Consider the following 13157-nt stretch of genomic DNA (forward strand, 5'->3'; position numbering starts at 1 on the left):
ACTTAAAGTGGCACAGTAAAAACCAGGCGAGAAAAAGTGTTATTCTTATCACCATAGTATTTTTGTTGATTTTGCAAAACAATATTCAGAAAAAGTATGTTGTAACACTATTGATGCGTTTTAGTAAGAATAAGTTATTCATTAAATTACATTGCTGCTGTTTTTTTTTTTTTGGTTTTTTTTGAATGATTTGGTTTATTAACAATTTGCCTGATTGCTTGATTATTTGCCTTGCAAACGCATGAACATTCATTATTAAAGCGTAAGTGTTCAAGATGATGTATATAAGAATACATATATATATATATATATATATATATATATATATATATATATATATATATATATATATATATATATATATATATATATATATATATATATATATATATATATATAAGAAATAAATAAGTATAAATCCATATAATTAGACAGTGCTTTGTTCTGAAATTGTTCTGAAATCACTCAATTGGCATTGGACCCACCCCCATCCAACTTTTATACCACCTATTAATTTTATATGGGAGGCTGGAGATCTAGTTGACTATACGTGAAGATGGGGTACACACGGGACAGGTCACTCGTCTACCAACACGCATGCAAGGGCATAACAAATGTTTTTGGATTGGATGATTGGATCATTGGATAGGAAACAAGGGAACCCACAAATGCACAGGGAGGCCCCCAAGACAAACTCAAGGCAGCAATTTCTTTTTACCTTGAGGACGGAGCGCCAACCACTCCAATGTTGTTTATTTAAATATAGATGACATTTATCCCTTTGGTTTAAGATTTAGTGATACTCAAAAACACATACGTATTACATCAATTTCTAAAAAAGGGAACGTGTTATGCTATGTAGTGCTATTCAGAAAAAAACTGCAATGTAAGACACAGTACATTGAGAAAAAGATAAAACATAAAGCAAACAAACCATAAAACAGGCATGGAGATCGATAAGGTGCCTTGGGGTTTAAGACACCACATAAAAAAGTCAGCAAATCTGACTAATCAAGGAAGCTGACCCCCGAGGGATGGAGGTAAATTAGAAAGGTCACCATCACAATTTGCCTCTGCAGGAGAACAAGATTGGAAAAGGCCAAGATCTGAGGATGAGCCAGGATGAGAGATGTAGAGAGAAACAAAGAAATTCAAAAGTTGGGCTATGGTCTAATTTTGGTTTATTCATAATGTGCACAGTTTTGTAGTTTTACAGGAAACCATTAGAGGCAGGCATAAAGGAGGGTAATGTGAGGCCATTAGCTGGTTGCCATTAAATGTCTGGCAGCATGATTTTAAGCCAACTGTAAATGAAGAAGACAGACTCTACATACAGTAAAAGACCATACTGTGTCTGAATTTGACATACAGGTGGATCGGGGCATGTTGAAAGCAGAGTGTGTTTATGTTCAGAGAGGGTAAGCCTCAAACTTGCCTGTCAGGCTGAGTGGCTCTAAAGACTCAGAGCATGAATAAATCACTACAGTTTGACCCATTTAAATACCAAATGGAACCATATTCTCCACTGGGGAGTTCCAGACGTGCTTGAACACATTGCTTCATTTCCATGATAGAAATGAGAAGCCACTAGTAGACAGTGTGGCTGTGAATGCCCCAGCCACACTGTACACAAAGTACTTCTACTATGACTGGATTGCCTTTGGCTCTTAGGCAAATCAACCAATATCTCTCTCTCTCTGTGGCCTGAGGTGGGTGATAGCACAGTAATCCGATGATATTATAACCCCAATGTGAACCCAACATTTCTCAGCTGCAGCAGCGAAAGGGCAATTTTCAGTCATGTGTTTCCTTCATATTGGGCTTTTCTTTGTAACCCTGAGTCCTCTATCTTTAATTCGTCATGAAGTTGCTCAGCAGTAAAGTCATCATTGCTGGATAATGGAGGACTCCGTTCAGCTTCCTCCCCAGTGTTTAAAAATCCCCTTAATGTGAGCTAAATAGAGCAGATTAAATGGGGGGAAAAAAACCTAACATGAATTTTTTAGTCTACTATGCATACCCACATTCAGTATTTTTCCTTTACTTACTCCAAGTGAAATCTATCTTTTATATTTTAGAAGCGAAACTGTGACCTTCAATGACACTGGATGTAATTTCCTAATGAAATGACCGCGGGATGACCACAGCTGCGTACAGCTGAGCCGGCATCAACCAGCCGCTACCTACGTTTGCACAACCGTCCCAGAGTGCGTGTCTCTTCTTATCTGAGTACTTTTTTAATATTTAAATTCCATGTTTGTACGAATGTGATGAGTGCCAAGAACCTGAGCAATGGGAGAGAAGGAGATGGATAACAGGGGTATGGCAGGCAGGGTGCGGGATCAGACAGGAGGTCATTACTGATATATACCTGTGATAAATTCACTATTGTCTGCATTTGTAGTTTCCCCTGTATTGAAAGGCAGTGCCCATGTCACAATAGACTATTTGGCTGTTAAACCCAAGTGCTTAGCAAATACTGGGACTCCAAGCAACACCCAGGTTGACGAATATTTATAGTTTTACAAACACAGTTGCACAGGAAATATTATGTGTAGTGAATGTTTGGTAAATGGAATTACCTCGTGGCTGGACTGTGATAATATTACACATTATGTGTCTGGAAATCAGTTTCCACTGGCGATGACATCAACTGTAGCACAAAAGACATTGCAGTCGTAGTTAAAGACAGAAAAAGGATTATTATTATGTGGTTGCATTTGTTAGTTAAAGAAACCAACACTCTTAGTTCTCCAAAATGATTAGGGTGTTATTAAGTGAATTCACAGCAAATACAGGCTTATATTGAACATCTCTTCAAAAAAATGCCCCTCTCACACACCGAATGATCCACACCAGACAGTGAAGAGAAAGCAATAAAATACGAGGGCTATCTACAGCTCTTAAGGGGGCAAATGCTTTGAGGAATGGAAAAACATACTTTATGTTGAGGGCCACTCTGTTGCTTATATGGCAGTTTTGTAATCTGCAGGGAACCGTTAAAATGTGCACTTCCTCAAGTTATTGCCCCACTATAAAGGTAAGAGGGTTATAGTAAAGTGTTGTGGTGCAGTCATCACTGCAACACTCAATGATGGGGTTAGAGAGGCAGGGCCACATTGTTTATTTCCCCAAAAATTATATTTCATGATTATTCAAATGTAATGAGGCTCAGTAGTGTTCCCAACATAGCTCCCCTTTGAAGAGCAGGCTTTATTGATTTAAGCTAATGAAGTGTTTTTTGAAATTCCCAAATGTATTTCGATTAATTAACTGTATCCTACAGCGGCAATTAGTCCCAAAGCTGATGATGTGTTCAAGGATGTGCTGAAATTAAAGAAAGGTCAGTGTACTGCATATTAAAACTATACATACTCTATTGCTTCACAAAACATCCATGATTTGTTTCTTCTTCCATGTTTTCATTTTATTAGGCGCCATCTGATTTGCGTGATGTGTCTAACAATGATGGAATCTGAAGGTAAAATGATATTGATTCAGTATCTAAACGTTGTGTTTGAGGTGGTGTTTCCTTAATGGGGCATGTCAGAAATGTGAATGCTAAAGCTAAAACACTCTTTCTGGGGAAGTTTTTTTTCTGTCCCTGAGACCCCCCCACCCACCTTCTTTGCAGCACTAATACTCTTCCTCCCGAATCAGAATGATTTATAAGAGCTAATAGACGCCCACTTTGTCCACGCTCTTTAACTCTCCATCTATTGTTATCAGTCAGCCAGGAAATAGAGCTAAATTATCCTACTCTCAAGGAGACTTTATCAGTCCATTGGATTTACTCTTTAATGTAGAACTTTTGCCTATCACATTTACGAAGGGTTGACAATGTGGAGATGTTAACCCACTGACGTCTCTTATATAAGTACCAATTTGTTTATGCATACATTCACATTGTGTCATGGAAATAATCATGCTTCATGTTTCTCCCGCCAACATGGCATATTGTAAATACGTAGAACAAAAACGTTCCAGAAAAACTCATCAGCACTGTCAAGACAAAGAAGTAGAGAACACACAGAGACAAAGGCATACAGCAGCGTTAGTCTCTCCTTGTCTATCCCACACCCCCTCACCGAAACAGTGCCCTCAGAGAACAGACTGGTAAATGGTGTGTGTTGGCTGCATTGTTTGAAGCTTGGGAACGTCCCTATAGCTTTTCTACCTCCAGCAGCTCTTGTTTCTTTGCTGGAATTTTTTTAAAATGTTTTTATGAAATGTCTTCAAAATATGTCAATAAGAGTCTTACATTTTTGTCACTCTTATTTTATTTGGATGTTATTATAGTTTCATTGTAAAATAGACTATTTGCTTTCTGAGACATTCATCAAAACTGTCCAGGTTACTGAATCAAAGACAACGGAATTGCTGTATCATCTTTGCGGTTAAATAAACTGCAATGGAGAAAACAAAAACACATTTATCATTCTATCGTTGTTTTGATCAGCCTAATTATATATATATATATATATATATATATATATATATATATATATATATATATATATATATATATATATATATATATATATATATATATATATATATATATATAATGTTTTTGTGTGTGAGTGTGTGCATTTCAGTTCTATGGGTGGAATTGCATTATCAAAACAAGAGGAATCAACTTTATTCCCACCAGCAATAAAAGTAATTCAGCAGGGGAAAGGATATGTTGACCCAATGGAGGAAAACCAACCCCCAAAAGCATATTACACACTGGATGTAGGGGATAGAAAATTCCATCACTCCCTTCACTTCTCTTCCTAATGCAAATCCAATCCCCCCCTGGTCCTAATCACTTATTCACCTTGCCTCTTCCCAAGTGGGACAACTCATCCTGCCATTTAACCCAAATTCTTGTGCTGGCTTGGCATGTTATTTCTCAGTAGAAATAAAAAAGACCACTGGCAGGCTATCGGGATGAAATGCTTTGTACTGTATCGTTGACAGCATTTCATCAAATTCAGGCAGGAAAAGTGCTGTGTTTCTTTGAAAATCTGAGATGTTTTCAAGCTGAAGCACCCTGGGCTGCAGAACAAAAAGGTGGAGTGTTTTGAAAAAGAAAAGGTGCTGGGTAAAGCACCTTTTATGAAGACAGGCACTTCAGCTATCTCTGCTCTGTCTCTATTGAAGGTCTGTAAAAAAAAAAAAAAGGATGTCTGCGCTCCAAACAGAGACGGCGTAGCCACAGGGCCTAACAATTCATGCAGGATTATTTCCTCCCAGTCGTATCTGCAGCCCATTGGCACCCACATTAGCTCTACGAGAATCTCTGCCACCAGCATCAGTAATAAGGCACATTGTGACTCCAAGATTCAGACAGAGCATATAGCCAACAAAGAGCAGTTGTCTTTGTTCAGCTGCTGCAGCGAGGGAGGGGTGAGCAAGGAGGGTTAGGAATGGAGGATGGGAAGAGACAGATTTTCCTTTACTCAATGTGAACACAAAAAGAGCTGAATAGCAATATTTCCTCCTCTAATCAGACACATATCCTCTGTTGTACCTGCTGAGACCTTCAAACCTGACCAACATGTTTTTAAATACAACTGTGCTTTCGGTGGCAAATATAGTGTTGAGAATATTATATGTTGCATTATTATAGACTGATTTAAAGCCTTGATTACCAAAGAGTTGAAGGAAAATGAAGATTTGAAGTCATCATTTCCAATAACTAAAAACCGACACACAAGGACAAGTGACAAGTTTGACATGCTTTCAGGGCATCATGATCATTAAATATTTTAAGGCTCAGATTGACTGCGATTATAATACTTATACTTGTACTCCCTGCGGCACTGTGACACTTGGATTTCATAAAAACTGCACAATGTTGATCTCCAATAAACCAAAGGTGATAACTGTTATGATGTGCTCCAGTCTGTCACACCAACACTTTTCTGTATGTTGTTTAAGTACTAGTGCCTTTAGGGAATACATAGTGAAGAAAACCAAAAATCAAACCATTGTGCCAAAGCAACATTTAGGTCCAGAGAAAGGTCAGTATGTGAACAGTGGGAGAATCATCACTCTACCTTGTTGAGAATATGCAAAATGCTGTTTTACTGTGAAGCTTGTGTTGTTGGGCTCATTATTTTCCAGCTGTTAGCAGTGGGAGTGTGGGGGTGATCCATCAGTCGTGAAATTTCACACAATGTCCAAAGAATCCTCTCAAGTTGTCTCTGGTCACACGACCTTGACAACGATGCCTTTCACTGTACAACATAAGACCACAGGTGTTATGCCACAATCAAATACATCCTTTCAATTATAGTGTATAGCCATGTTAGTCAAACAGACAAGGCCAACACCTGCTAAGGTTAACAACTAGCAGGGTTAAATTATGTAATCACCTTCAGTTACAAACACAAAGTGAAAATGCCTGAAGTTGCGAGATCACTGGTCAGCAACACTACACAAGCATAAGAAACAAATATGTGTAATAGCCCCACTTGGAATCAAACCAAAAATATACACAATTGTTACAAAAATCTTATGTGGATTCTTTGGAAATTTTGGTATATTCTCATATGGCGTTGCATAACACTTGCACAGTATTTGGATGATACTTTTGCCATTTGTCATTGAGAAGCATTCATACAGGTATGTTAAACACACTTGCCACCATTTCACCGTATACATAATACAAATTTATCATCCTGAATGCTTCTGGAAGTAAAAAAAAAAAGAAGTAATTCTCTTGGTAATTAGTTGCAGCTCAGTGAGATATGGGGTGTAGGTCACTTTGTGGGCATTTTCAGGACAACCTATGCAGGAGTGCTGCATTAAATTGGCCCACAGACAGCACGGAAAGCAAAGTAACCATAATGCATCATTCATGATAAGTGCTTAAGCCTGGAGACAAAACAAAATGTGTGGTTCCCTGATCGCAACATACTAATAATAATTACTGGCGGTAAAGGCACTTAAATGCGTATTACTGTTCCACTGTGAAAGAACAATGCCAGAAAAGAAAATAATTAGACAATGTTTCAACACAATGGCGATTTCCCTTCCTTTTTAAAAACAAACTCCATCAGTCGACTTGTGGGAGCCAAAGCTTTTTCCTCTCCCCCTTTATGAGGCAACAGTGATGTAGAGAGCTGCTTATACTACAAGTCCATTAAACATTCACTGTCTGTCTTTGTAGGATTATAGAAAGGAGGGACAAACTTGTCCATGTTCTTGCCGATTAAGAGGGAACATAAATAATTGTGGATACAAAAAATTATCCACATTATTATTATTCTACTTTTTCAAAGCCAGGACAACTTACTGAGGAAATTACTTTTATTAATTTGTTTATGCATTAAGTAGGTGAGTAGAAACCACCATGTCACATACAAACCCATACAGGCTTTAGAAAGTATTTTAATTTGGACCAAAACACGTCAGGCAGGTCCAGTGTTTGACAAACCCAAAATGAAAGTCAGTCCCCAGGAGACTCTGTTAAATGACTTTGCTCAGGAGCAATTTGAAAGGGATCTGTTGATTTTGTTGTTAAATGACGGTGATTGGTTGCAGAGTAGCAGGCGCTAATGTGGACGCTAATCTAAAGTGATATGTGTAATAGGAGCCAAAACCTCATCACCTTTGTGGCCGTTACAAAAAAATCCCAAATGAGACCCCTCATACTCTCATTCACCTTGAGTGTTGGTAGTGCAGCTGGTTCAGTTTTGATAGCGAATAGCTTTGTGGGATATGTTCTGGACACAGACAAACATGATATGGACAAAGTTCTGCATACCGTATTTTCAGGACATGTCACCATTTTTTTGGTTTAGCTGGACATAAATGCTGCAACCGCCATTGCCACCATGTTTGTCTCATGTAAGATTAATGTCCCTTAAAAAAAAAGCTACACAGCCGAATTCCAACTGACTATAAAAAAATATGCTGCAGTAAACGGAAAAAAGCAGTAGAATTTGGTGTCTGAGAACCTTGTAAGAGAGTGGAGGAAAAGTAGAGACAGTTACTGTGGTGAAGAAAACAAGGAATGCTAATCTGAGGTTGAACGCGCGACAACCAGCGCCGAGGAGTAAAGTCACAGATGGTTCAGGAGCAGCAGATACTGGCTGAGGCTTATCAAAAAGGCAGTCACATAAGAAGGCAACTTAAACATCAGCGCAATTTATGTCTGCTTTTATCCTCTTCATGATGCATTTCTTGACAGATATTTGTGGGTATGACTTTGATTCTGAAAAAATACGGACCTGTATGTCTGTTGATTTAATCTTAAGAAATCTCCTGTATGCAATTTTACATTCGGCAATGTGTTTGACAATAGTTGGCTTTTTGTCAGGAAAATAGCAGCTTAACGGGGCTATTTGACAAAACACAACGAGTTGTGCAAGCTTTATTGTGCTGACTATTCAATATTATTACTTTCGGACAGAGCCATGTTATCTTTTTCTGTGTCCAGCCGTCATTGTTTTGAGATCAGGATCTCCTACAATCACTCCGTATTTACAGATATGAAAGTGATATTGATCTTCTGCTTTCTCAGCAAGATAGCCCACGTGCATCCCTCTAAAATGTCAAACTATTTCTTTAACAGTAATCAGATTATGTGATTTGATTGAATAACTACAGATATTAGCTGCATAGGAAACGAAAAAACTAACATCTGCATTGCAATCCAATATGAAGATCCCTCGGTAAACTCAGAGGAGCTTATATAGTTCGGTTTATGTGGCGATTGTGAGAATGTGCTGACCCAACGTGGAGGGGATTTTGTGACGCTGTTTGTGCACATTTGAGTCATTTCCAGTCTTTCTGATATCCCGTGGTTTTCTTTGTGTTCATTATAGTTGAAAAATAGACTGAATTCTGAAAATGGCTCAAGTAATGTCTTGCTATGAAAATTAAACTTTTGATCATTGATTATCATCATGATGTTTTGCAGTTAGTTCTGATAGCAGATATTCTCCAGACCCAAACACCATCTGGCATGCAATTGCATGCAATCATCACTCAAAGTGGTATTTATTGTTGATAAGTTGTCTAAAAAAAATAAACAGCGGGACTCACCATTGTACAGTATTTCTGTTTTGGTAACTGGCCCACATCTGCAATGCTCAGGTACTCAAGTATGAAGGATATCAAATAAAAAAATTATATGTCATGCAGGTAAAGCAAAACACCCTGAGCTTAGAGTGTAAGCGAAACAGCAACTGCGGTTTGTCAGCAGCGTTTTTCCTACTCTGCAAAAGGTTGTGATTGACATTATGCCACAAGCAGGTTGGTAATGCGCTAAATGTTTATAGATGGACATCTGTTGCAGTGATGTCTAAAGACACCATCAATCTGTTCATGTTATTCACAAATTGGTACACATTTATTAAAGTCAGTATCGCCCCCATGTTGTCGTGTGGTGAACATTCTTCCTGGCTTTGATTCCAGTCTCGGAGGCCTTCCTTTATGGAGTTTGCATGTTCTCACTGTGCATGCGTGGGTCGTCTCTAAGAGCTGTGGTTCCCCCCCTGCAGTCCAACGGCATGCATATTAGATGTGTTGGTGTCACTAAATTTACTGTAGTTGTGAATGTGCATGCATATCTCTCTGTGATAGCGTTGTGAGGGACTAGCAAACCTGTACACTGGTTAAGCCTGCCTTTGCCAACTCCAGCCACCTGTATGGGAAATGGGTGGATCGTTTCAATTTGTTTTTAAGGAACAATAATAATGCAAGCAGACTCCTGAGAAATTGTAAGAAACTAGGACAAACGTTAGAACGATAGTAAGCGCAGTTGCAAATTAGTCATGTGTGCGTGTGAGGATTTCAGTTTCTCCCAACCTTCATCGCAACCCTCCGCATTTCTCATTTTATATTCTGCACCTCCACGACACCAAAAACAGGCCCTGACGAGAAAATCCAACACCTTGTGTTGCGTTGAGTGGTGTGTAATGCGGAAAAATGATGTGAAGTCTCGCAAAAGGTAAAATGGGGGGCATATGCTTCTCCGTGGCTTGCTTCCCAGATGGCCATGTGGAGGGAGCTGTGTGATCAGAGATCTAATAAACCGGTGGATATGCTGCATCGCCTTCCCTTGGAGGGAGGTGTTTCCATGGCAACCACACCACAAGAACTGCAGGTTAATGGTGGGAAATTATGATTTGTCTGGTGCAACACACACACACACACACACACACACACACACACACACACACACACACACACACACACACACACACACACACACACACACACACACACACACACACACACACACAGTGACTGCTGAATCAACTTTGAGTTCTCGGTGGTGGTTGAGTGACAGGAGCACTTCCCACAGTGTTTTTTTTACACATTGCAAAGGATCTGGGACATGTTCCAATTGACTTCCAGCACAATTGAATACCATAAAACAACAATGCTGATGTTTTTAAAGTTATTTTTCCTCCATATTATCTCTGAATACTCAGACCTAAAGCATTAAAATGCAGTAAACCACAAAAAAAAAAAAAAAAACCTTTACATTTCAGATTAAACACTGAATAATCTGATCTTGATTTCAATTTAGGAATTTTAGGACAACTTAACACAAAAAACTTAATTTGATTAACAAGCGTGCAGGAGATGTCAAATACTTGTTTGTCTCATTATCTTACATCGTATTGCACCCCTCCCACTGACTTGAAGGCAGCCCTGGCCTACTTGAGAGGAACTTGCTGATGTGGAAGCATCATCAGCTACTGCAGCTGGCCTGAACCTTCAAGGCTGCATAAAAGCTGTTCCATGCTTACCTTTGGGGTTGTTTCTTTTACCTTGCTTACCTGTCTGTTTGTAGGTCTAATGTAGCCTGTTTAAGTTAGTTGCAGTATGTGTATGGGTCTCCCTTATTGCCACAAATGCTGAGACAGTTTCTGACCGTTTGTCTCTCTTTCTCTGCAGTCTGTGCTCTCTCTATTCTTTCCACTCTCTCCATAAGTTCTTGTAGAATATTTGGCTGTGGAGCTGAAAGTTTTTAATTTGTGCTCCTTTTGCAAATTGCTTGCATGTGGCTTAGCTTGCTGTCTGACGTCAACATGTTTGTTTGCTGTTTATTCCTTTCTCTTTCACTATCCCCTGGTGCAAGGAGAAAAATGACCCATCCTGATTCTGGGTTTGCTTTAGTTTTTCCTTATTACCAAAGTTTAGTGGGTAATTGAGAGAAACAGGAGGACTCTGGTGGTATTTAGTTCAGTTCAGTTCAGTTCAGTTCAGTTCAGTTCAGACAACTGTATTTATCTTACTGATTCATATTTAAGAACATATTAAGAACATATTTCAAATTTTGTGTTTGGCACTGTTCAAGTAACTGAAATGGATGACATAAAGAGGCCAGAATGAGCAAAGAAATCCTATTTAAAAACGAGGAAGGCATCGGAGGAGGACGGTACCAAAATGCACCAAAACAGTATTAATACCTGTTGCAAAAGTGAAAGTCATTTAAATGTGCAGATATGAAGACATCCTTGTACCAACAGACATGGTCTTAAGTTGAAGAGACCTGTTAATGCAGTGGCATGCTAATGAAGTGTTTTACAGTTCTCTGAATGAAAACTTCTAAAATTATATTTCAGAACGCATCTTTGTAAAGAAAACGTAGAAGTTTTACATTACATAAGTTATGGAAAATGTAGTCCATATGAAGTCTATGGGTTTTGTTTTCATAGTATGTGGCCAGAGAAGGTGTTTTGAACAGTTCATAGTGGTTTCCCCTCACCCTGCTCCAACGGAGATTTCATGAAGCATTGCACAAGTGTATGGAACTTACAGCCAAAACTAAGTGGTAGTGAGCACTGAACTGTTGTGTTATATGCCTAATTTCACTTACTCAAGTGAGATTGTTGGTGAGATTGTTGTCTGTATTTTATTAAAAATACAAAATGCCATGAGCTGGTTATGTTATAACAGGTGATATATAAATAAAACGGAATTACATTGAATATCCAGCAATACTGAATCACACAGGAAGTGAGACCCATCTAATACAATATCAAACAAATAACACAGTCAAGATGGATTTACAAGCTAAAGGGAGATTTAACAAAAAAACAAAACCATATTTTCTTGAACCTGCTTAGTTGTATCTTCCTGTATGAAGTCTATTTGCTGAGCTGGCTGGATTTACTGTCCATTTACTATAGAAAGGCAATTGTGATTAACTTTTCTATCAAATATCAACCCATTATTTAGCTTTTTCCTCAGTTATTTGGTGCAGCTCTTCTTTCTGCAGTTGAAATGGCTCAATCTAAAGACTTATAATGTTCACTTTGAAAATGTCACGCAACAGAAGTCATCTTAGTCTCGGAGGAAGTGTGGCCTCCTATGGTTTTCTTTAGGCGTTTTCTTCTTGGAGACAGCATGTGACTTGGCCTCTTTGACTCCTCTAAAGGCCAATATGACATGCCTTGTTGTATACAGCATGCACCTCTATGGATTCTATGTCAGGGAGAGACAAAATATAGTACGATCTGTTTCAAATGATTTTTTTTTTGCTGTTTTATCATAGTTCATTCTCATGAATTTCATCTTTTAAATGGTTAAAGTTTGAATGTTAAAACTAGGATTCACAGAGATAAACACATCAAGTGTGATTTGGAGATGAGCTAAATCAAACCCTCCGAGATAGTACAAGTCGAGCTGATAAGAGGACAGAAAACTCTACAACTGGTGTTGAAAATGTAAACATACCCATCGTTTAATTATCTGCTAAATTCCAACATAAACTGATGAAACCTGCACATGACAGCGGCCTGATACACTTTCCTGTCACTGTGCAGTGATGATCACATTCGTCCTCTGTCACTACAGTAAGGATGAAGAGCCGCCTTGGCAGCTCCCAAAGTAGCAGCTCAAACAGAAAGTGATGAAACGTTGTCATTTTCACTGCTCCCCTTGGAGAGGATGCAAGGAGGAGGAGGAGGAGGAGGAGGAGGACTAGGGGGAGGAGAGGAAAGAAGGAATCTAAACAAGTGACAGGCTTGAGAGAAAAAAGGTGCTTCATTTTTCACCATTGACTCCCCTGTGTTTTCCTGTGGGTGTATGTGTGTGTATTTTTCCTACTCATGTTGAGGGGTCCTATCTGTGCTTACTGTAGGGAATGAGAGTCCTCATGGGATTGTGAGAGAAACTTTACTGTGGAAGTTATAAATTCTAAT

Source organism: Lipophrys pholis (assembly GCF_963383615.2).
Source record: "Lipophrys pholis genome assembly, chromosome: 4".
Lineage (NCBI taxonomy): Eukaryota > Metazoa > Chordata > Actinopteri > Blenniiformes > Blenniidae > Lipophrys > Lipophrys pholis.